This window comes from Equus quagga, chromosome 5 (genome assembly GCF_021613505.1).
Source record: "Equus quagga isolate Etosha38 chromosome 5, UCLA_HA_Equagga_1.0, whole genome shotgun sequence".
Classification (NCBI taxonomy): Eukaryota; Metazoa; Chordata; class Mammalia; order Perissodactyla; family Equidae; genus Equus; species Equus quagga.
Genome location: NC_060271.1, coordinates 126,181,396 through 126,205,602, shown reverse-complemented (window position 1 = coordinate 126,205,602; position 24,207 = coordinate 126,181,396). Strand labels below are relative to the sequence as shown.

The 24,207-nt window shown below is 42.3% G+C and overlaps 1 long non-coding RNA gene across 1 annotated transcript; it reads left to right on the top strand.

Moving 5' to 3' along the window:
- Positions 1-1,749: 1,749 nt before the first annotated feature.
- Positions 1,750-20,386, top strand: LOC124240086 (uncharacterized). The gene is made up of 3 exons (XR_006888763.1): positions 1,750-2,121; positions 3,011-3,058; positions 18,747-20,386. It is a non-coding gene; the product is annotated as an uncharacterized LOC124240086 (long non-coding RNA).
- Positions 20,387-24,207: the final 3,821 nt, after the last annotated feature.

Here is a 24,207-nt window from a genome sequence, read left to right as displayed (position 1 = left end):
TCCATATAAGGCCCTCACTTGTCTGCTTCTTCTCCCACATACTCTAGCTTGGCATAACATTTGATTCTTCCAACTCTGCTGACTCCATGTTACCAGATGTACAATTCATGGTGGAAGAGAGCCTCCCTTCCTTAGGAAAGTTAAATGTTCCTTCTCACTCAGCTCCAGACTCATCAGTTGAAGACTTCTCTATTTCCTGTAAGACCAAACAGGAGGCTTCAGCACATAGCCAATACTTCTCTGAATTTTTGTATCACCTCCTCTAAAGCTATATCTTTGAGGGTACATGATCATCTCTGCAAAGTCAGTATAAGTTAGTTGGTTTCACTAAAGTTTTTCAAATGTAGGACCGAGATCTGTAACTTCTCAGCCTGACCTAGGAGAGTCTTATCGCTATTTTTTACTGACTCCAACAGTTGAGCCAATTCCCCATTTTAGGGTCTATTTTAAGAACTCCCACTTCTTGCTGCCTAATTCTATATCAGTTAGGATTCTTGAAGAGAATGAGTCTCCTCCCTTCTTCGCCCAGCAAATACAACACCTCCTTTTTATTTTAAATAGCTTGTAATATCCCCTTTACTATTCTGCAATTGAATTCATAGATAGTTTAATCCACCGATCATATAATTACAAAAATATATCATGCCCTAACAGCAGTGTAGTGGAGACATAAAAAGAAGGTAATTTACAATAGAAAGATACATACATATTGATATGTAAATGTCATCTCACAATTACACTGGTACCCATGAAGATGTTTTCGGGAGTTTGGACCGGAAGATAGAATTACCATGAGTATGACAGCTATAAATGCAGACTAATAAAGGAGTATTGTGTTGACAACTCAAGCCCCATTGGTGCCATTGCCATTGGTGACATGATTTTCTGAAAAGGTGAACAAATCTTGGAAGACTTTCAAACAAAAGTACAATCTTCCCTTGATTTAAACAATGGAAAATTTGGTGTGTATTAAAACTATACACAAAGTAAAAATACTTTGTATGTATGTGAAATGGAGTTAAGCTCTAGGCTCAGATAATAATAAATAGGTTTATCACCTACCTGGAATCCCAGTGGGTCACTAAGAAATTGTGCTGGATGAGGGAAGAATTTTTGTCGTGCAAGCTTATCCCATAAATTTTAACTTCCTTGATCTCCATACATTAAATGCCAGGCTCACCTCCCAGTTACTGTGATAATAAAGACATCCTTACAATTTTCCAAAATGGCCACCCATTGATGAACAGCTTTAGGTCAACTAAAAAAAAATTAGAGGGGATTGCTGTGATTGTCTTTCAGTCCCTCTGTCTGCAAGAGTTTCAACCTAAATCTAGTAGCAAGATGGCTGCAGTACTTCTGGGATTCTCATCTGTACAAAACCTCATCCAGAGGAAGAGAAACACCACATGTTCTGGTGGCTCTTTATAGAAAAGAAACAATTTTTTTTTCGGAAGTACCTGGAAATATCCCTTAGGTCTCATCAGACCAAGTTGTAGTCTTAGAATTCCTGAACCAATCAATAGAATTACTCTAACCAATCAGACTCACTCCTGGAACTGGGAGTGAGGTCAGCTTTCCTTAAAGCACAGATGTGGATGGAAATGTGTGGATATCTGAATAAAAGTCAGGAATGAAGGGAGAAATGGATTCTGGGTAGGCAACCAAAATGTTCCCTGCATATTTGCAGAGTTGAGGATTGATTTTATTCAGGGAGATTCCAGGTTTGTTGGTGCCTTGAAAGACCACCTGGGCCAGAGGTTACATATATGTGTGTGCAATGTATTCCAAAGGCATAGTTGGAGTAGCTGAGAATGGGAGGTGGGAGCCCAGGAAAGGAGGAGGCGGGCGCCACAAGTCTGGACGAGCTGCCTTGTAAAAGGATCAAAGCTCTTTGAGATCCCTCTGCCAAAGCTCTTGCAGCGTGTGACAGGAACCCAGGTGAAAGATGGGTGTGAGTGGAACTGAAAGAGACCCCTTGATGATTTCCTGAGGAAATTCACCTGTTTGGCAATGACTTTGCTCCGCAAGTTTTCCTCCTGCATCCACATGTCCTCATCAACTCCAAACTCAAAGGAAAGCATGATGGTTGTGAAACTGAAAAGCAACTTTCAGCGTATGCAGGTAACTCAAGTTCAGAACGAGAGGTTATACAGTACTGTTGGGCATCCCTATCGCCATTTTGGACTCCTTCCTCCCCTTTGCCCTGGTCTCAGCAGCATCTCTAGTCCTGCTCTTCTATCTATATAACCCATCTAATGCTTATTTCTGCTACTGCCTTAGCATCTCTCTCTCTCCTCCCCACCCCAGCCCCCATCTGCCTTCAGCTTTTTCCCTCCAATTCCTCCTGTTTGTTACAACCAGCTAGATTTTCTTAGAATAGAGCTCTTACCTTTTACTTCCTCTGTTCGAACACTTTTGGTGGGTGCCCATTGCCTACAGAATTAAGTACAAATTCTCATCCTGGATGTCCACAGTCTGGCCAAACATAAAAGAGTTCTAAGTACTGGACAGCAGTTTGGCAAATATGCATTGCTCTGTACCAGGCATTGGGCAAGGTGTATGAACTGCTGAGCACGATTTTTCATCACTCTCCTTCTTGTAATCTATATTTCAAACCAAATCTTTTCCATCCATAAAAACTTGTGGACTATGGGGTTTTCTTGAAGTACTTGGGCTGCATTTCTCTCATGGTATCATCTGTATTCCTGACTGATATCCCACCACTCTAGACTGTGAGTCTGTCATCACTGAATTCCCTCATCTCCTTCTGGTGATCCTAGTACCTGGCTTACTTTTTGGTAAAAGGTGTATATTCACTGAGTATCTTCAGTACTCCTGGGACTATTACAAAGTTCCACTCCTTTGGTCTCTACCCCATTGAAAGCAGAAGAAATTGACAATCCTCACAATACACCCATTTTATTTTTAATAAATCACTTTTCAACCTTGATGCTGATTCTCCAATGTTTAAGCACGCATACTAATTTTTTTCTTTTTTTGCTCATTTCAGATTTGGAACTCATAATGCCGCCAGCCTGAAACTACTGTTAATATTTTGGTACGTATCCTTCAAGCCTTTTATCCTAACTAATATTTACAGTTCAGAAATTACACAGAGAATAAATACTTTTTATCTTGCTTGCTTTAGTTGACATTATACCATAACTTTCTTGCCAGCAATATTTTCCAGGGATATTTTACTCACTGTCATTTTCATTACCATAAACAACAGGGTGATGAACACCTTTGTGTACAAAGCCTTTCTTACATCTGTGGTTGTTTCCTAGAGATATACTTCCAGAACTGCAGTTGCCGGGGCAAAGGAGTATAAGTGTTTTATGACTTGAAATTCCTACCTTGGCTTTGCTTTTAAATATGTGTGTTTAAAGGGAATGCCACGAGCAAAGGTGACTGCTTAGCAGAGATCTGAGGGGGAATCTCCAAATTCCACCATTCTGGCCTAATTTATTTCACGACTCTGCTGATGTTTGCTTGCCTTCTTCTCAATTTCAAGAAAAAACACAAAACACTGAAATGAGATGCAGAGCCAATGTCTCCCTCTCACTTATAAAGTTTGCCTTCTTGATGTGAGAGGGTGAGAACTTTAAATCTCTCTCTGGAAAAACATGCAGTGAAATTGGAGATGGTGGGACCCCAGACCCAGAGTCATCATTGAATGGATGTGCTTTTCCAGGGCTCGGAGAGTATTGAAAACCCCAACAAAATAACATCAAGACCAATCCCACACAGCTCAGCTTCTTAGCAAAAAGAGCCTTATTTCTCTGTTACTAGGGTAGATACGTGCGGATGCAAAACACAGACAGACTGTCCTTGCCCTGAGTTATAAAACAGTGATGTCTGTTGAAGGTCATTTGCTTAGGGGGAAAAGACTGGTACTTGGCAGGGAGGTCATTGAGGGTGGTGCAGCGCTGCCAAGGACCTTCGATACGAGCGGCCCGGGAGAGCTTCCACCTCACCCCAGAACAGGTCACGGCCCTGGTTACTAAGGGAGGAGGAAGGAGGGGGATAAGAGTTGGAATAAAACGAAAGAGAGAAGGTTATTCTCTGAATCCCCTAAATTCTAAAATTAGAACTCTCCTAAACAAATTTAAAAAAATCAATAAAAATCAACTGGACCTTTGAGGTAGTGTATCTTACCCTATCTATACAATCCTCTTTACAAGAGTGTCTTTATTCCAAAGCCGGCTGTCCTAGGGGGAGAGTCAGCTCCACCCTAGACTCGCAGAAGGAGCTGGGTAGATTGGTAAACTCTCCCGGGCTGAGCGTCTTCAGTTTAAACGACTAAGGAGGAGTCAGAGTAGGAAAGAGGCCCCCTTTCCGCCCCCCACCCCCACCCCGAGCAGGGAATTTTATGGGAAGTGAAGGTCTGGAGATAGGGATAATTTTTATCCTGTCAGATGGCTCAAGGAAAGCCACACAGGAGTCCCCTCCCTCTGGTCTAGTGTCTGATGCTAATATGCCTTTATCCACCACATGTCTCTTATGCAAGGCCCCACAGACATCACAAATCCAACATGTCCAAAGCTGAATTTTGCTCCCAGGATGGCTTCTCCTCTTTATGTCCTTCTTTATCTCAGTTAATGGCTTTGTGAAGCGTCTCTTTACTCAACCCACAAACCTGAGTGCCTACTTCTCTCATACCGTGCAGTTTGTCAATTCTCTCTTCCCAACATCTTTGCCTCCACCCAGTTCAGGTCTGGGTGAGTTCTTATTTATACTTTTGCAAATCCCTTAGTTGGTTTCCCTTCTCCCCTGCCCCGTTCTCTGTCTTACCCTCACTCTCCCATCCATTGCCCACACTAGTGCCCGAATGATCTCCTGAAACAATCTCACCGGATTACTCCTCTGCTCGACATATTTCAGAGGCTTCCCAGTGTCTCCTGGAGGACCATCAAGCCTCTTAGCACAGCAAGCAAAGCCCTTCCTCAGTTTCTCAAGTCTTCCACATTCCACCTCAAATTGTTTACTTTGCACTTGATACATTCTCTAAAGATGCCAGGCTCTTTGAAACCTCTACCCTTTGAAACAGGTATTGCTTCTGCCTGGAATGCCCTTCTTCCACGCCTTTTCACTTAAATCAACTGCCAGACTCATCTAAAATGTCAGCGAAGTGCTCTCTCACTCCAAAGTAGCCTGTACATTGTTCTTTTATAGTATTTATCAACTTGTGTTGTGATGGTCAGTCTCTAAGCCTGAAGTGTGAACTCCTTAAGGACAGGCATCTTCTCTTCCACATCTGCATATCCTAAGAGGCTTAAACGGTCCAAGGCGTGTAATATATATTTAGTAAATTGAATGAAAGAATGAAGAAGATAAACAATGGAAAAGAATTCTGTGCTCTGGGTTGGCTCTTTGGCTAAACTATAGTCAAGTTATCTGTAGGAAAATAAAGTATCTCTCTGTTTTGTAGATATTCAAAAGCTGAGAATAGTGTGTGTGGAGGTATGTGTGTGTGTGTGTGTGTAGATGTGTGTATGGGCGTATGTGTGTGTGTGTGCATGTGCATACGCACCTGTGTAGCTGTATGTCCTAGTCAGGGTTGATTATGAGCATTAGCTTTTGGAGAATATTCTTATGATAGGGTGTTTGGGAAATAGAAATGAACGATCCATGACAAGAGCACTTCCTATGGAAGTATCAGACTTCCTGTGGAATAAGATCAAATTCAAATACAGTAGGGTCAGAAAGAAGAATTTTGGTTTGTAACTTGTGTCCATTGGAGAATGCGATCTCTGTGTACAAAGTGGTACCAATCACAGCTTCTTCATAAGAAGTCTTGCTTGTTATACGTATTAATATTTAGGTTCCCAGGGTGACTGCCCCAATACCGTATATTTAACAGTTCAATTAGTCATTCCCAAGTGAAGCATTCTAATTGATTATTTTTCAGTCTCTGTTGGTGATAAAGATAATGGATGTTTTTGTGGAGTAAATTGGCTTCCTTGCCTAATATCTGTTTCTTGATGTCACTGCCCAGCAAATAAATGGTGAAGTGTATTGCTATAAATAGCATGATGGCTGGCAGAGGAAAAAAAAATAACTGTGTTTCCTGACAGTGCAAATTTCACACTGTTTTAATTACCACAAACGTTCACTCCTATCTCAGAGAGCTGGGCAGGAAACTGGGAATAACTGAACATTTGTAGAAGCGGCTGAAATGACAAGTCTGGGATGTGGCCTCAAGCCAGTGTGGCCAGGGTCGCTGTGACATACTCTGGGAACTCAAAGTCTAGAAGGTGATTGGGGACCCGCTGGGAATCAACTAGGTGAGACTGGGAAATTTGTCCTGCTGTTTGTGCTGTTACTGCTTTGCAGAAAAGGAGAGACACCTGTCTCCCCAAAATAAACAGTTTGAATTTCAGAAAAACAAAATAAAAGTGCACAGTGTTGGAATTTTGCTGTTTAGGCAAACACCTACACGCATTTACAGTTCACAATTCAGTCAGTGTTAGAGAAATAGCAGGGCCAAGTTAACTTTAAGATATTCTCTGAATCTAGACTTTTCTCCCTCCGCAGAGCATTACGGCCTTTTCTCTTAGATGTCTGGCATCTTTTCTCATTTCCTTGGCAATCACCTGTCTTCCCTCTGACCTTCAGCCCCATCAGCTGGAACCACCTCTTCATTTCCCTGAACTCTGGACCCTTCCTGGCTCTCCTGAGATCCCACTTCAGCATGAGAATGGTGTGAAAATGCAGTTGCTGCAGCACTAGAGATCCGATTCTTGGGCCTTTGTCTGATTTTGAATTTGGGGTGGGAATTTTCTGGCTCACACTCAGAAATCTCTATAATACTTTGTAGTAATGGAAAAAGTATGCATTGGCACAGGCATTTATAATTTATGCCAACTTCTTGTACACTTTTTCCCATGCGAGGGTAAATCTCATTGGATTTAGACCCAATGAAATTGGAAACAACAGTATCTTATAATTACTCAGAGGAGTTTCAAGGCTTAAGTAGGTGGTAGAGAAGGGAAAATCTTCACTTCCCATAGTGATAAAGATGTAATTTCTTACCAAGTGTAGGAGGTAGGTCTCCAGGGCTTAGAAAAAACCCAGGAGGGATGCGCAGGGATCAAAGGACCCAGCCAGTATCTCAGCTTTACAGAGAGAGAGGGAGTGGTCCTTCTCACCTATCACAGAATAGGCATTTAATGAATATTAATGGATTGAACAAATGAACATACAAACTGAACAAATGGCACAAAAAGGTGAAGCATGGATTAAAAAACATTACTCAAAGTTTCAATTAGAAGTATGCTTAATAAAAACTATCAAGTGCTCTGGCAGCCACAGTTCATACCATGATACCATGTTTCAATATCAAAGAGATGTCCATCCTAAGTAAATTACTTGGTAGTCCTACTCGGCTCTGTGTTCATCAAGAAGCTTAGGTATCATGGTTGACATGTTGTGGATGACGTATTCTAAGTGGTCCAAGACGTAAACCCTAAGACCACGTTGGTGGAAGTTACAGTCAAACAGACATCAGCTTGATATAAAGAATTGCATATGGAATCTCAACCGTCAAAGGGGTAGACTATGCTAGTTATGTAATCGCCTCTTAGTTCCAAGTTGCCTCTTTTTCCCTGCTCTTTGAAAATGGAGCTGGTCTCTTAAGCATTTTTTTGAAACTGATAAAGGAAATGGATAGTAAGCTTTGTCATTAGAGAACAGTGGAGAGACGTTGAGGAGGAAAGTCTTTGCTTTCTGGTTCCAGTGTCCTTGCTCGGCAGGCTCCTTCCACAGGCCTGAACTCCGGCAGTGTGGTGGCTTCCACAGCCTCAGGCTTTTGCAGAATGCACAGCTTCTGTAGTGCATGGAGGCCAGCAGTGCCTAGTGGGTGGAATCCCGCAGCGCTCCCAGCCTCAGGTCATTTTATAGAGGTATATTTATACCTCTAGTGAAACACCTCCTCATGAACAGCTTTCCTTGGCACCATAGGGGACAGATTTCCAGCAAATTCCACTGGTATGGCACAAAGCAACTTCTCTTCCATCCTGTGAGCTGTGGCCTCTCCAGTAATATCTGGACATGAGCTCTGGGGAACCTTTTCCTTAGCTGTCCTATCTTGGTCCTAGGCATAGTGGCTGTTCCCTATATCTGCTATTCTTATATTTAGTGTTTTCTTTACTTCTTAATAGCTAATCTCCCATTGCTACAATCCCCTTTTATAGTTAATAATTCCTTATATTAGACTTTCCCTGTTCAAATTACTCTGTGGTTTTAGTTTACTGCTTGGACTCTGACTGATACGCCCAGCAAGTGCATGGGATCTTGAAAAATGGGTAGAATTTAGGCAAGCATAGAGGCAGGAGAATGAATATTCTAGGCAGAATGAAAGTATTAAGGTTCATATTTTCCAGGTTTATATTTCTGTATAAGAATGAAAGACTAGCAATAAATACACTTAATCTGATTATACATTCATTGAGGCAAAGACTATGTCTGATTCTTCCACAAGGCCTATAATCTTGTAATGTTCAATGAGAGAACAAAACCTTCTGGATATTGACTGGTCAATCCGTTTGACTATAACTATAACTGAGACCTGGGAAGAAAGACCAGTCCTCATTGCTTTGCAATGCTTTGCAAATAATAGTAATATTAATAAAAAATAACAGTAATATTAGAAAAATATTGAATAATACTATGTACCAGGCTTTCTACATATGAGCTCATAAGTAAAGACCCTCGAACCTTTATAAGATAAATATTATTATATCTGAAGCACAGAGAAGTTACATAACTTGTTTGGATTCACATAACTATTAAGTGGCCAAGCCAGGATTTAAGCCAAAGCAGAGTGGCTCCAGATCCCCAGCCTCTGATCACAGCACACTACTACTGCCCAAATATGGTTAGAGTTGTGATTATACACCACAACAATACACACCTTTCCCTTCAGTATTCTAGGGGAACAAAAGATGGGAGTCTTTATACATTAAAGAAGGGAACCTTTGCTTTGTAAATCAAGATGCCTTCCACTGAAAGTAAGGCAAAGGAAGGATTTCTGAACTCTCCTGTTTCAAATATTGAGTATTAAAATGCTCTGTATATTAATTGATACACTTTCCTGTGAGTTGTCATACGTTTCTGGGATTCTATTCTCCTGGGTATTTACCTTTTTATCCCCATCCTTAAGGAGTTGTGGTTTTGAATGCTTGAGTTCCAACACAGAGATTCAGAGAGCAGTAGACGAGCTCTTCTTTGGAGCAAAGGTTCTTTCTGGATCCCTGAAATACCTCTCCTCATTACATTCAAGACTTGCTCTGGTTTCCCTTCCACATGGGGAAGTAATTGGAGACCCATGCTGGCCCATGCCCAAGTTTTCTTACTCTATATGATGTGCTTTTATCCTGGAGATTTTGGAGTCTAAGGCTTCTATCCCATGTGGCTCTCAGTGCCCCACAGGACGCCAGTATGGCTAATAACACTTTTGAATTGCTTTGCCCTATCAAATCCTGCGTGTATTATTTCTTCCACCTAGAATATTTCTTTTTCCCCTTCCTCTCATCCTGCAAGACTCTACTCAAATACGATGCCTTTTGAGAGGCCCTTCCCAGCCCCTCAGAAGAATTAGCATTATCTGCTGTGCTCCACGAACACATGGCTACCATCTCTCTGTTAGGCCTTGTTATGTTACCCAAGGACTGGTACATGCCTGCCTCCCCTCCAGACTGTGAGCTCTTGGAAGGCAGAAAGCTATCGCATATCCACAAACGTTTTCCCATGACCTGATGTAATCACTAGGACTTAGTAGGTGCTCTATAAACATTTGTTGCTTAAATAAATACATGAATAAGTGAATGGATTGGGGCCATACAGGATTTGTGGACTTGGGAAAATCATGTCATCTCCTTTAACCTTAGTTTAACCATCTTTAAAATGAGTCAATGTGATGAAATGATGTCAAAAGTCCCTTCAAATTCTGGCATCCAATGGGTGTGAAACTTAGTAACGATTTTTCTATGTTGCCCTGAGGTTGACTAGGAAACTTGTAGAAATCCAGAGCATTTTTGTTATTCCAAATATCTTAAACAACCTCAACTCCAGAGATCTCAAGTGGAGGAGTTCTGTTCATCTCCACTCAGAAGACTCATGGGCTCAAGTGCTAATAAAACTCCTTTGCTTATGGGCAAAAGAGTTGACTGTACAGTGTAGGAGAAAAGTCACATCGACTATTTAAATGTCTTTTGGGGTATCAGCCTCATCAGCCACAGTTCTAGAAGTCCTGACACTAACCTGTCAATCCGAGAGCAGGGATGCAAGTGGCTTCCTTGATACTATTATAAACACCTATAACCCATCTTCTTCACTCTCATTGAGGAGCTTGGACAGACCAGCTGCCTCTCTTGCTGCCCTTATTTAAGAAGTTGGTGTATAAAGTTTTAGTCTATAGAATTCAACTAAAGCCCCCTCTTTTTTGTCAGAGAAGGAATATTCCTCCTAAGAGCTGTAGATTTGAGATATTTGCACACAAGGCCAAATTACAATGGTGTGAGGAATACAATTGGAAGGGAGGCTGCATTCCCAGAGGGACTACTCTATGTCATCATGCCTAGAGCAGTCCAGACCCCCGTATAAGTCCTGGGACCTTGGGCACAATTGAAATAACGTCTCTGAAGATTTTCTATCTGTGAGAGATCACCATTTTGGTTCCTTCCTCAATTTAGGAACTCTGTTACATTATTTTCATTTTAACCTCATCGAACTATGAAATCATCCATTTCTGGGAAGCACTGTCTTTCTTTGTGCTTGATCAAGAAGTTAAACGTATAGTTCACATTTCAACCCCATTATCCAGGAGGCGATTCTTTGCTCTGGAATTAGAGCCTGTGGTAACAGTTAGCCTCTCCTTTCCTTTCCAGATGCCAGGCATTGCATAACTTCAAATTATTGGCTGACCAATGCCAAGGGAGGCAACGCCCCCATCTGGCCAGACAGAAGAAGCAAGATGAAAATAATGATAAATTAGACTGTATTCATTGACTTCCCTTTATAAATGAAGAAATAGACTCAGAGAGGTTAAGTAGCCAGCCCGAAGTTACAAAGCTAGTAAGTCTAATTCTAAAGTCTGTCTTTGGGGGTGTGTGTGTGTGTTGGGGGAGTATGGATAAAACAGACCACTTTTAAAAACAGAAAATCCTAGATATTTTATGTTCAAAGAAGAAATTTGAGGTTTCTTCAAATAAGAATTTCAAAGAAGAAAATTGAGGTAAAACATGAGATGTTCAAAGTCATAAACCAAGCTGGCGGTGGAGGCAGGATTAGAACCCACATCAGTTTAGTCTCAGCACATCGGGCTGTGTAGAGGACCCCACTGAGGAAGGCAGGCACAGCTGGGGAAAGAAGACATGGCAGAGATGCAGTCACGCTTATCCACTCTTTCACCAACTTATCAATACTTCATCAATGAGGAGCATCAGGCCCAGAGAAGATCATAATTTTATGATGAATAAGCTGAAATGATGTGTATCATGTCAAATATCAGGGGCTCAATAACTTATTTTCCTCCTTCCTGGAACAGGGCTGTTCAACTTTTTAATATTATTATCATTTACTAAACTAATTCATGCATGTTGTAAAAATTTTTAAAAGGCGCAGAAAGTTAATAGAAGGAAACAACAGTTCTCTCCCCAAGTCCATTCCCCAGGGTTGATCATTTTTAACCTTTTCTGATTTCTGTCATTCTTACAGTTAGTACCATAATTCTGAATATCGTGATTATAGTTCTTTCCATTTATTTATCCACCTGGTTATTTTAAAGGATACACTTAAATTTCTATTTCTTATTCTACCAACTGTTAGCAAAGTCTCTTTCCTCATGTGACAGAGAAAATTGTCACCCTCTACCCCTATCCATTCAACATTTTCCAAGGTCCAAAATGACTTTACATGTCGAGGTTTACAAAATAATTACATTCTGTTGCAAAGATTAAGTCTTTCATTTTTTATCTATATGTTGATTCTCTACATGGAGACCAATAAAAAGACTTTTAAATATTTGATCATATTAATATTACTCACTATAAGATCAAATGGCATATCTAGACCAATACAGAAAGAAAATAAAATCTTTGGCCTTAATACTGTGTGGTTAAAAGAGATTTAAGCAATATATTCAGAGCAATTCTTTTTTCTTTTGCTTCATTAAATACCCCAAATCATTCCATATTTTAGTTTGCTTTTTGTTTGATTCTTAAATTTGCAGTAAGGGCTGGCCTGGTGGCACAGTGGTTAACTTCCCACGTTCCGCTTCGGCCGCCTGGGGTTCGCCGGTTCAGATCCCAGGTGCGGACATGGCAGAGCTTGGCACGCCACGGTGTGGTAGGCGTCCCACATATAAAGTAGAGGAAGATGGGCACGGATGTGAGCTCAGAGCCAGTCTTCCTCAGCAAAAAGAGGAGGACTGGCGGCAGATGTTAGCTCAAGGCTAACCTTCCTCAAAAAAAAAAAAAAATTTGCAGTATATTTTTAATTTCTCTTCGTGTTCCCAATTGATTTTTTTCTTGATTATCAAAGAAACATATGCCTTCTTTACAATATCTGGAACAATATCCATATTTTTAATCCATCATATTAATTGTTTCCTGATCCCATGACTGCCTTCCTAACCTGCTGCCTTGCAGTCTGACTGGGATGTTTTTCTTCATTTACTCCTGGACTGGTTTCACTGTTTCTTGAATCTCATGTCTTCCTTTTTAGTTTTACTATAATGTACTCTCAAGCATTTCACCTCCACAAATAGTAAGTGAAAAGTGACTTTTTGAGCTCTTGCGTAAATGAAAATGACTTTACTCCACAATATTTAAGAACTTCTGCATTTGCTAATGTTGCTGATGAGAAGTCTGTTGATAACCTGCTATCATTTTTTGGGTTTAATTTTTTCAGTTTTTTTGGTAGTCTCCTCTCTCTAGGTGTCTAAGCTTGTCTTTTATTCTCCCCATGCTGAACTTTCACAGGGACACATGCATCCAAGTGTGGATCATGTTTCATCCATTCTGCTTCTTGATCTTTAGTGGTCCTTGCAACTTAAGGATTGGTAGTTTTCCACTCTGGAAATTTCTATTTTATTATTTATTTGATAATTTTCCTTTCAGTATTTCTCTGTTCTTTTTTTGGGAACATCTAGTAGTTGGATTGTGAATACCCTGAATTGGTCTTCCTTATTTTTAAATTTTTCCCTTTCATTTGCCTCCTTTGGAATTTTGCTCTTCTTCCTGGGAGCTATCCTTGACTTTAGCTTCCATATTTTCTATTAAGTTTTTTGCCAATTATGATTTTTTATAAATTTCAAATAACTTTTGCTTATTCTCCAAGTGTTTCCCTTTTAGTGATTACCATTAAAAGATAATTTTAAGGGTGCCAGTCCTGGGAAGGGCCTACTAGCTAAGTTTGGCATGATCTGCTTTGACGGCCCAGGTTCAGTTCCCGGGCACCGACTTACACCACTCAGCAGCAGCCATGCTGAGGCGGCAACCCACATACAAAATAGAGGAAGATTGGCACGGATATTAGCTCAGGGTGAATCTTCCTCATGGAAAAAGAAAAAAAACAATGATAATTTTAATATTATCCAAAATCTCTCTAACAATATTCATTATACTTTTATACTCTCTTTTGTTCTCTGGATTAACCTGATGATGAATTATTCTCATTTCTTATCTTACTTTTCCCTCCTGAAATGTAGGGCAAATCTTAGGTGCCCATTCACATTTAGGGATGAAGAATTACTTGACTAGTACAGATAACTGTCCTTAGCTGCTTCCAATTTGGTGTTGGCTTGTTTGCCCAGCAAGCCTTTCTCCTGAATGGGAGGACTGGTGGTGAACGATGTGTGAGTGTATGTGTTTGTGTTGACCGGCAAGGTTTAGATTGGACTTTGTGAGCAGACTGGCTTGGCTGCATCTTTCCACTGCCACCAGCCCACCATATAAGAAGGGCTTCACTCTGAGGCCAGCTCTAACACTTGACACCTAAGACTTCCTCAGCAATTGTTCAATTTCTATAGAATGGAGTGTTCTCTGCCTAGAGGCAAGTAAAAGCAGGCTGCTCTGTATAGGAAGAAAAGATTGAGTAGCTCAGATATTTCATGAGGAATCTTTTTATTAAATAGATAGATGTTACTCTTTTTTTTTTTTTTGAGGAAGATTAGCCCTGAGCTAACTGCTGCCAATCCTCCTCTTTTTGCTGAGGAAGACTGGCCCTGAGCTAACATCTGTGTGCATCTTCCTCTACTTTATATGTGGGATGCCTGTCACAGCTTGGCATGCCAAGCGGTGCCATGTCCGCACCCAGGATCCTAACCAGTGAACTCCCGGCCGCCTAAACGGAATGTGTGCACTTAACCTCTGTGCCACTGGGCTGGCCCCAATGTTACTCCTTAATTCTTGGCTTTCCATACCCTAAGACATCAAATTTGGAATCTGTGTAGGACTTCATTAATTAAAACAGCTCCCACCTTGGCTGCCACGTTCTCTTCTGTTCTGGTCATCCACTTTCTCCACTCTGGGTTAGCCAGCCATTCCTTTGATTTAAACTACTTGTCATCTTTCAGAAATTTGCTAAATTTCCTGGTGTGCTGGTATCCCTTTTTCTGTTCTCTACATTTCTATGATTTTATGTGCTGCTGTCTGGTTTTTTTTGGTTACTTCAACAGAAATTGGGAAGAAAGAGTTGGTAAATATATATGTTTAGGTTTTCATCATGAACCAGAAAACTCCAACCATTTAAAAAATAATGTAAACTTTCGAAGGGATTATATAAAGTCTTTGGCATTTTCTCATGGGCCTCTAATTGGTTTATCATGAGGAAAGAAAAATTTTAAATAAGTGTTATATTATTTAACCCTAAATTAATATTACGCTTGGATAAGACCTAAAATATAATACCAAAACCGTTTCTGAGAATAAACTACTGAAACCAATTTGAACCGGTGATTTTAAAAAATGAAAAATAAAATCTGGAAGACAAAGAACACAGTACAGGTAAGTGATAACAGATGGACTCAGTTATAAACACACACAGACACACTCTCTCTCTCTCTCTCTCTCTCTCTCCTCTCTACCCATGGGTGATAGGTCCCTCTACACCACTGCACATAACTTCAAATCCATTTCTTTGCCTGCACAGATTTGTAGTCAGATCTTGCTGGGCCTTATCTTATTGGTAAAGGCCCACAGCGATTAAAATGGCATTGACAATCTTCTGATCTGTCCTTGTAGAATAGAAAATTCAGATTAAGGCAAGATTATGGTAATGGAGGAGAAGATCTTAGAGTGGGAAGGGCTTTTTGAAGACAGCTTGTTCAGTTCTCCGACTGACACATATTTTCTGTCTGTAATATCCTGCCTAATGGCCTTTTCTTGATCATCTCCAGTAACAAGAAACTTGTAGCCTCCAGAGGCAGCATTTTCATCTTTAGACGGTGCTGTTAAAAGGCCTTTAAATGTAACCCTGATCTGGCTTTATGTACCTCCCAGTGTGTTCACCAGCTGTGCTCCCTGTGACATATAGCACAAATCTGAACCACTGTCATATGGAAGAGGAGTTTGATATTTCGTATGTTTAACAGGACAGGTAAGAAAGAGATCTATTTAATGTCAGAGACAGTTGTCACTTCCCTATCTAAAGAAGCTTGCATTCCTCAAGCGGATCTTTACAAAGAGCAAGGCTGTTAAGTGAAAGCTTTAAATATAATTCCATTACCTACTTTACAAAGACAGAGTGACAGCCAATCATTAGAAGAAGAAAGTCTTCACGGCTGATGCACAACTTGCAAAAGATGTGATTTCAGCCATTATAAAGGAGGTGTACCATAACTCCCCACCAAGATGAGTTGTGTTTGCTGGTGGCCCATATCATCTCTATAGCTTCCATTTGGAGATGAGATTCATTGCAAGTCCCCCTCAAACCATTAAAGATGGTCTATGGAGACGGAATTTGGTTGTCCTGAAACGCCTGAAACTTCAACCACCGCTGACTGCCTGTGAAGACATGACAGGAAGTCCAGGAGCAGAGGTAGCCCATGCTGCAGCTCCTGGTGCAAATGCATTCTGCAGGCTATGTGTGCATTGAGTGCTCCACTCTCCATCCCCAGGGGGAAATTCTGAAACGCATAAGCAAGGTCCACAGACCACAGAGCTGAGAGGTCCTTAGTCATCACTTCCAATTCCCTCGTCATACACATAGGAGGACTGAGGTCCGGGAGGGGAAATTAGAAGCCAGAGTCATTCAGGAAGTCAGTGGCAGAGAAAATACTAGAATCTGAAGCTTAAATCCAGTTCCAGAGATTTTTTTCCTCTATCCTTTACTCTTCTGTTATGGCCCATGGTTCTTTATGACCTGGCCCCAGCTGCCCCTCTATCTCCCTCTTCTGCAGGTCTCCCCCTTGATCATTCTGCTCCAGCCACATGGCATCTTAGTGTGCTTGAAACACACCACGCAGGCTCCCTTCTCAGGGCCTTTGTGCTTTCCATCAGTCACTGAGCATTCTCTCTCACAGCTGCATGGACCACTCCCTCTCTTCATTTAGGTGTCTGTCTCTATGTCAGCTCGTCAGGGAGGGCTTCCTTGATCATTTTATCTAAAACAGGCCTCCCTGTCACTCTCTATCTCTTTTCCCTGATTTATTTTCTTCACAACATTTATCAGTATCCTGACAAATCAGATATCAAAATAAGTAGCTTATATGTATATGTATTTAATCTCTCTCCAATAAATGTAAGTTCCATGAAGACAGGGGCTTTGTGAGTTTCTAGTGGATGCAAATAAATATTTTTGAAGGTCTAATTAAATAGTTTTGAAAGTGTTCAGTGACATTTATGAGGTCAATTAATCGAAGTTCAGGTGGCACAGAATACCACTCTACTACTGAGAACTCAATTCAGAACTCATCCTACCAAAGACAATACGGTTTCCTTGCCTCTGGTCTCCATTTCCAATTGCTGGTTCAACTTAAATATTCACTGAGCGCCTCTCCTGGTTTAGCGACTATTCAAGCCACTGGGAAATTGAGCTTAAAGAGACCAATTCTTCACCTTTCAGCTGGAGTTCAGTGGAGTCGAACGTAAGACAAGATAACTACAAATCACTTTGTAAATTCAGAGATAGAAAATTAACAGTGTATTAAGGGATATGGAAACACGGAGGAGAGGAGCCTAATCTGGCTTGAGAACTGACTCCTAGAGAACAATAAGGGAAAGTTAGCTGGGAGAGATGACCTGAGGAATGAAGAGAATGACATTTGACAACGCCAGAAGCATTTGAAGAAGCCAGACTCAGAAGGGGAAGCAGCTCAAATGATGACAGGGAAAGATGAATCATCAACACAGATAGTTATTGATGCTTAGAATACCGGGAGATTCCTTGTCCTCATAGGAGCTGTGGCCCAGCTTGTTTAATTCACTCTACATTGTCAGCAACTTGCAGACAGGGAGTGAGTCTCTTCATATCCAGAGCCTAACCTATGACTCCGTACATTCAACAAAGGTTTGTTAAATTAAGTAATAAATACGGCAACTGATTTAAAAGGCACATTTTAGTAGAATAAGGACAGGGGGCTAGGCATCAGGAGACCTAGAAGGCTAGTCCTTGCTCTACTACCAGCTATATTAGTTTAGGCAAGTCTCTTAGGTGGTGTTCCTCTTTCATTAATCACCAAATAATCAATAAAGAGGGTAAAACGTCAGTTCTAAGAGAACTTCCAACTCTGACATCCTAGAATATCATAAAATATTCTCCTAGGCTGTTCTCTTCTTGGGACTGGCTAGTGTTAATTGATTTTAGAAATAACATTGTATTTGCAAGGTCTTAAGGAAATTTGTTCTTTACCTCAGTGATGGCCAAGGTCCTTTCAAGTAGCCAACGTGCAAAGCCACAATTAGACCCCATTTATCCACAGGTCCATTTCCCAGCAATCTGACTCATTCAGGACCTTTTGATCCGGAACTCATCCAAAGAGTCCCCTGGGCACCCACATGAGCTGTCAGAAAGCGCCAGCATTAAAGATTACGCGCATTGCTCCTCAGACCCTCTTTCAAAGCCTGATAGAGTCTAGAGTCCCGTTTGCCATCAATTACTCAAGTATGCTATTTCCTCTGCTGGAAATTATCTTTCTTGTCTATTTTTGCTGGTGAATCCCGCTATGTTTTTCAAGCTTTTCTCACATGTTCACTGCCCTGAGCAGCTACTATGCTCTCCTACTGCCCAGAGTTTGTTGCTCCACCTCCTCTGCTGTCGCCCTAACATGTGCATGCCTTCCTTATAGCCTTTGCCATTCTGTACTATGGTTATGCTTGTTGAGGTCATTGTCATGCTTTATTGACGCTGTTCCCTAGGACAGAGCCCGGCATCGAGTAGGTACACAGGGAGTGTTTTCTGGGGACCTCTAGTGATCTGGTTTCCTGGACCTCAGTAAAAGGAACATAGTACCCTGGAAGGAATGGCTGGAGAAAGCATTCAGAAGAGACAGGTATAAGAGCCCTAAGCAAAATCTCAGGTGACATTCATGACACTGAGGAAGGAGACAGAAAGACCTAAAACCAGATACAGAACTGTGATAATTCTCAGGTTGCTAATGGATCTTTAGAATGACACCTCTGAGTGGCTTTGAAATTACATAGTCTGTATGGCAGATGAGAGTTCAGAATTTCTGAAAATGTCAAATACATTTCAGAAAGATGTCTATTAAAAAGAGCTTACTGTGCTTGTTTGGTGTTTGACAGGTTCAACTTCAGTTATCTGGAAAAGGCCAAGAAGCCAGAGGAGTGAGGCATTGTTTCAAATCATAAACTGACAAGATTTGATTAAACGTCATCATTTGCCCAGCATTGTACATGTGTACAATGAAGAACCAAAGACTGGACTCTCAAGGAAGCAAAGAGACAAAAGTGACACAGCTACAATGCTCAGCATGCAAGTTAGCACCCAACTGAGGGGCCCAGATCATGAGAATTATAGGCCCTTAGCACACTGAGGAGAGGTCAGGGGTCAGGCTAGTCTGGTAGAGGGGGGGAAAGGAGGCTTCCTGCAGGAGCTGGAACTTGGGCCATCTCTTGCAGACTGGGGAGGATTGAGATTAGTAAAGAGAAAGAGAAGGTTCTCTAGCCAATGGAGACAACTCAAGCAGAGGCCCTGGAATGGGACTGGCAAGAAGAAGTGAGACCAGCCGAGTTCAGTCGAGGAACGGGTAGGATAATGTATCTCATGGTAAGTCAGATTATGGGGACTGTTGACAGTCGGGCAGAAGTACTTGGCTCTAGATATGGTAGGCAAGACAAAGAAACAAATAAGCTTATGGGTGAGTTGGGCAATTATGTAGTCTAGTGGCTACTAAACAGTCAAGTCACAAATAACCTGATGGTATTGGTGTGTTCCATGTGAGAGTGCAAGTGCCCACTGTCTGGAATCCCCTCACTTCTCTCTGTTCACCCCTCACCCAACCACATCCTGGGAAGTGGGCAGTAGGGTATACTGAGTGCATTGCACAGATTAACTAACTCGGCCTTCCTCCCAAGGATCTTCCTCGAATGCCTCACCTCAGAAAGATCTAACACAACAAATAAAACAAAAGCAGTGAAGATAGCGACCTGTGAGGACCAAAGCCATCTATGCAGAACTCCAGGGAGCTTCTGCACCGGCAACCGGCACAAAGAGTCAAAATCCTCTTCTGCCTTCTTCACTTTTCTCAGTCCTCAGGACACCAAGCTTCTAACTGACCGTGCTTCCATAGCATGCCCACACTTCGCCTGCACTTCCTTTAGGCTGACGTCGACACTCCCCCTGCCGTGCAATGCTCTATACTCCCAGGTCAAGAGTTTCCCTTCCCACTGGGCTGGATGATTCTGGGACCTAAGGATCTGCTCAGAAGAGCAGATGCTCAGTGAGTGCATATTAAACAGCTCTAGTGCCCCTTCCCTGGTTTTATAATCTGGTCCACAAAATTCCTGGTAGCCATCTTCAACAACATTGCAAAACAACATGGACCTTTAAAAGAAAGTTTGAGCATCAGTTAACACAACTTGAATACAAGAAATCCCAGCAGCTCACAATCTTTCACCCTTTTCCAAAACATCCTGTGGGTCAGCAACATCCCTCTAACATTCAGAGTGAAAGGAAGATCTCCTCTCAGATCTTACTGCAGGCACCCCATTGGGGTCTTTGGGAGATAGTCACCCAAATGGCCTACATTTGAAGTTGGCAAGACCACCCCAGAAACAGCATCTGTCCATGTTCCTTTCACCAAGATCCGTGGTCTGCTGATTGTTGAGACTTGTGTTCAAGTGTTGACTTCCCTTTTTTTTTCTTAAAGATTTCCCTTTTCCTTTTCCTCCCCAAAGCCCCCCGTACATAGTTATATATTTTTAGTTGTGGGTCCTTCTAGTTGCAGCATGTGGGACACCGCCTAGCATGGCCTGATGGGTGGTGCCATGTCCACACCCAGGATCCACACCAGCAAAACCCTGGGCCACCACGGTGAAGTGGGGCCGGCGCTCTTGACTTCCCTTTTATGGGCTAAAGTTTTGTCAACTCACTGTACCTCAGTGACATGGCGAGTGTCCCTTCTGCTTGTGTCATCCCTGCCTCAGTCTTTCCTGCCCACGTGCAGTGTTGTGCTGCAATACAACAGAGAGATGGGAAGGGCTTGCTGAGTCAAACTGGAGGCCAAGCAGAGGCAGCTTTGCCTACGTGAAGTGCTCCACCCTCTCAGCCTTTCCTATTGAAACCACACTCTCACTGACTCTCTCTTCCACTATCAGCTTCCAGACGGATCCAGTGTCTCCAAATGCTCTGTTCTTCTCAGGCAAGACTTTCAGCTGCACAGTCCTACCTTGTTTCTCTTTTCTTTCTTTCACACCCCATAACCAAATCTGGTCAACTATATTTTTAAATCATATACCCAAACCAATCACTTCTCACACCATTCGTCACTACCACCGAGTAGCCACATCATCTCTCAGTTGGATTATTTCGACAGTCCCCAAATTGGTCTCCCTGCTTTCACCCTTGTGCTGACTGCACATAAGAGCCAGGGGGGTCCATTTGAAATGTAAGCCATGTCCTGTCCCTCCTCCTCCAGGGGCCTTCGATTTACTCAGAGTAAAATCACCTCCTCTCTAAAGGCCTTACGGCCCTATGATCTGGTCCCCATCTCCTACTCTCCTCCTGCTTAGACTCCACCCACTCTGGCCTCCACACAGCCAGGCACCCTGCTACCTCAGGGCCTTTGCATTTGGATTATTTTTCTGCTTGAAATTCTTTTCTCCAAGATACCCATATAATTTGTTTCTTCTCTTCTTCCCAGGTTTGCTCAAATCTCACCTCATCAGAGAGTACTCTCTGACCCCCCCATGCAAAATGCACCTCCATGGAAGTCTCTCTCTCCCTCTTGCTGATTCATTTTTCTTCCTGGCACTGAGGGCCAGCTAATATTTATATATTTATTTATCTCTTTACTGTCTTTCTCCACCCCACCCCCACCCCCCCAAGCCTCCAGAATGTTAGTCCTTTAAGTACTGAGATTTTGCTTTTTACCACCATATTCCCAGAGCTTAGAACAGTGCCTACCACATTAAAGTGCTCAATAAATATTTGCTGAATGAATGGTGAACCAATAGAAGGTTTCAGGACGCTGTGTTCTGTCATATTTTTGTGTCATATTTTTCTAAATGATTTCCAAAATTATCAGGGGATTCTCCATAGGACCTGTGCTCGATCATTTTAAGGAACTACGCAAACTTGAGTAGACATCAGGAGACCTGTGATTGCATCCCAGCTGTGGGGTTTCACCTACCTGAGGCTCACTTTCTTTCCTCTGTAAAATGGACATACTAATTCCTGTTTCGTTTCTATTACATTTGCAAAAGCCAAAGTCGTGGAGGCCTCCCATGGGCTGTAGTCAAATAGTGACCGGAGTGGCCATCCCTCTCGTCTCGAGAAAGTTGCAGTTCAATGAAACGACAAATGAAGGGAAGGAGTGGTCGTAAATTTTGTCAACTGTGAGTTGCTAATGACCCAGCATGAGCATTCTTGCTCAAGGCCACTCAGCTACAAAGAGGGTGTCCATAAAAGGAACTTCTTGTCCATTGATGCCCCACCCCTGCATATTCTAGTGGGTGTTTTCAGGGCCCCAACTGAACGCAAACCTGCATTTGCGGCAGTTGCCTAGCACTTGGCTGAATCTTCGTGAAGAGTGTTTATAGGCCTAGAACACACATGGCAACCTGTCCTCCTCTCCAACCTTGCAGACCTGCTACAATAATTAAATGAGATAATGCTTGTACAGGGCTTCACACAGCATCAGAAATACAACTATTGTTAGCCTAAACCTGCTAAACTTTGACTAATGCCAAAGCTGGTGTATAACTGGTACTAGAAAGAACTTGGAGGGATGAAGAAAAAGGAGAGAAGAAGAGAATAAAAAAGTATTTTTTTATTTCATCTACAAAGCTATATTTTCACTTTGTGTATTTAAGCAACCAGATATTTCCCGAACATGTTTAGAAATCACAGAGATGCTGTGTAAGACACAGACCCTGACCTTGAGCTATGCTGTAGGAAGACTAATTCAGATGTGGGTTATAGGAGAGACTAGAACAGGGATAGGCTGAAGGCAGGGGCACTGGATGTTGGCTGTTGTGGTTCAGGTGAGAAATTGTATGGGACTAAAAGCTGATGGTCACAGTAAGGATGGTGAAGAAAGAAAAAATACAAGGGACGTTTGGAAGGAAAATATGATAGAGGTTTGGTGACAAGTTTTCGTTCCTTAACCACTTCATTCCTTCATTTCCTTTTACTGTGCTTTAGATGCCAGGCTCTGCAGCATCCACTGGAAATGTAAGGATATGAGCGTCATGAGAAGTTGCATTGTTTTGTCCTCCCACGAGCCAGATAGAGTATTAGGAAGTCTACAGACATCATGGCATTTAATGTTCAGAAGGTCCCTGTCACTCAGAATGGTCATTCCCACTCTTAGTTACAGAAACTGGAGCTCAGAGACAGAGGGTAAACAACATGCTCAAGCCACACAGCAAGGCTGAGCTGGAGTTAAAATCCAGGTGTGTGAATTCTAAGCCTGGCTCTTTCTACTGCATCAGAGATGACTAGGGCACGGCTCATGTCACCGAAGGAGCTGGAGTCTAGGAAGCTGAAAGTGGGGGGCAGAGATGATGGAAGGTTGTAACAGGGCATACCAAGAACCTCTGAAATAGAAGAAAGGGTCAGAAGGAGAAGGAAAATTCCAATACGTTTAAGCTGTTGAATCTGAAGGATTTAACTTGCCACCAACTCTGCGAGAAGGCATGGGCTGTGCTTGAGAAGTGGCTGGGCTGTGCCTCCACAGGTTGGGGGCACGAATTCTGGCTCCTCCACTCCTTGCTGCATGACCTTGGGCAACTGACTTTTGTCAATGGGGCTGGGTTTTCTCACCCACCAGGAATGTTGGACTAAGCATTTCCCAAAGTCCCTTCCATGTCTACGCTGTGGTAGCACATGAGCGGGCTGATTAACAATGAGAAGTGAATAGGAGGGAGATTCAGCTGGCTTTTTTTGATCTTTTTTCTTTGATCAATATTTCAAATGAAAACATGAAATGTTTCTTTCATTGCTTTCCAGTTCATCCCTAAAGTGTGAGACACGGAATCAAAAGGTTGGGGTCCTGGAAGGATGTCTACAAGCAATCTCAGGGGGAAAACAGGCGAGGAGCCTAGACTAGGCCTTCCTCTCTGGAGCCCATGACATCACTCACATTTCCCTGGAGTTTTGGGAACAGAACATACCATTAACTTTATCTGAGTAGAGAGAGGCGCAGTTGTAGACAACAGGATGCCCACGGATAAAGGATGCAGCCTGGCCCCCTGCTCTCAGCACTGCAAATGGGGAATGGATGAGCCAGGAGATGGGGATGGGGTGAAAATGGATGTGGAGAAAGCACACACTTCTCCCAGCTGACACTCAGTGCCTTTCAGCCAGCACTCCATGTGGGTGAATGGGAAAACTGAATACCCAGCTATAGCCGGAGGCCGAGCTATTATGCGCGTCTGGGCGAAAGCAAAATTGGGGCCGAGAATGGACTTCTGTTCAGGCAGGACTTTCAAAGGGTTTGGTGCCCACACTGATAGTTTCTGTTGGCACCAACGATGTCTGCTCACTTGAAACTGAACCTCGCCATTAACTCGGTTTCCGCCT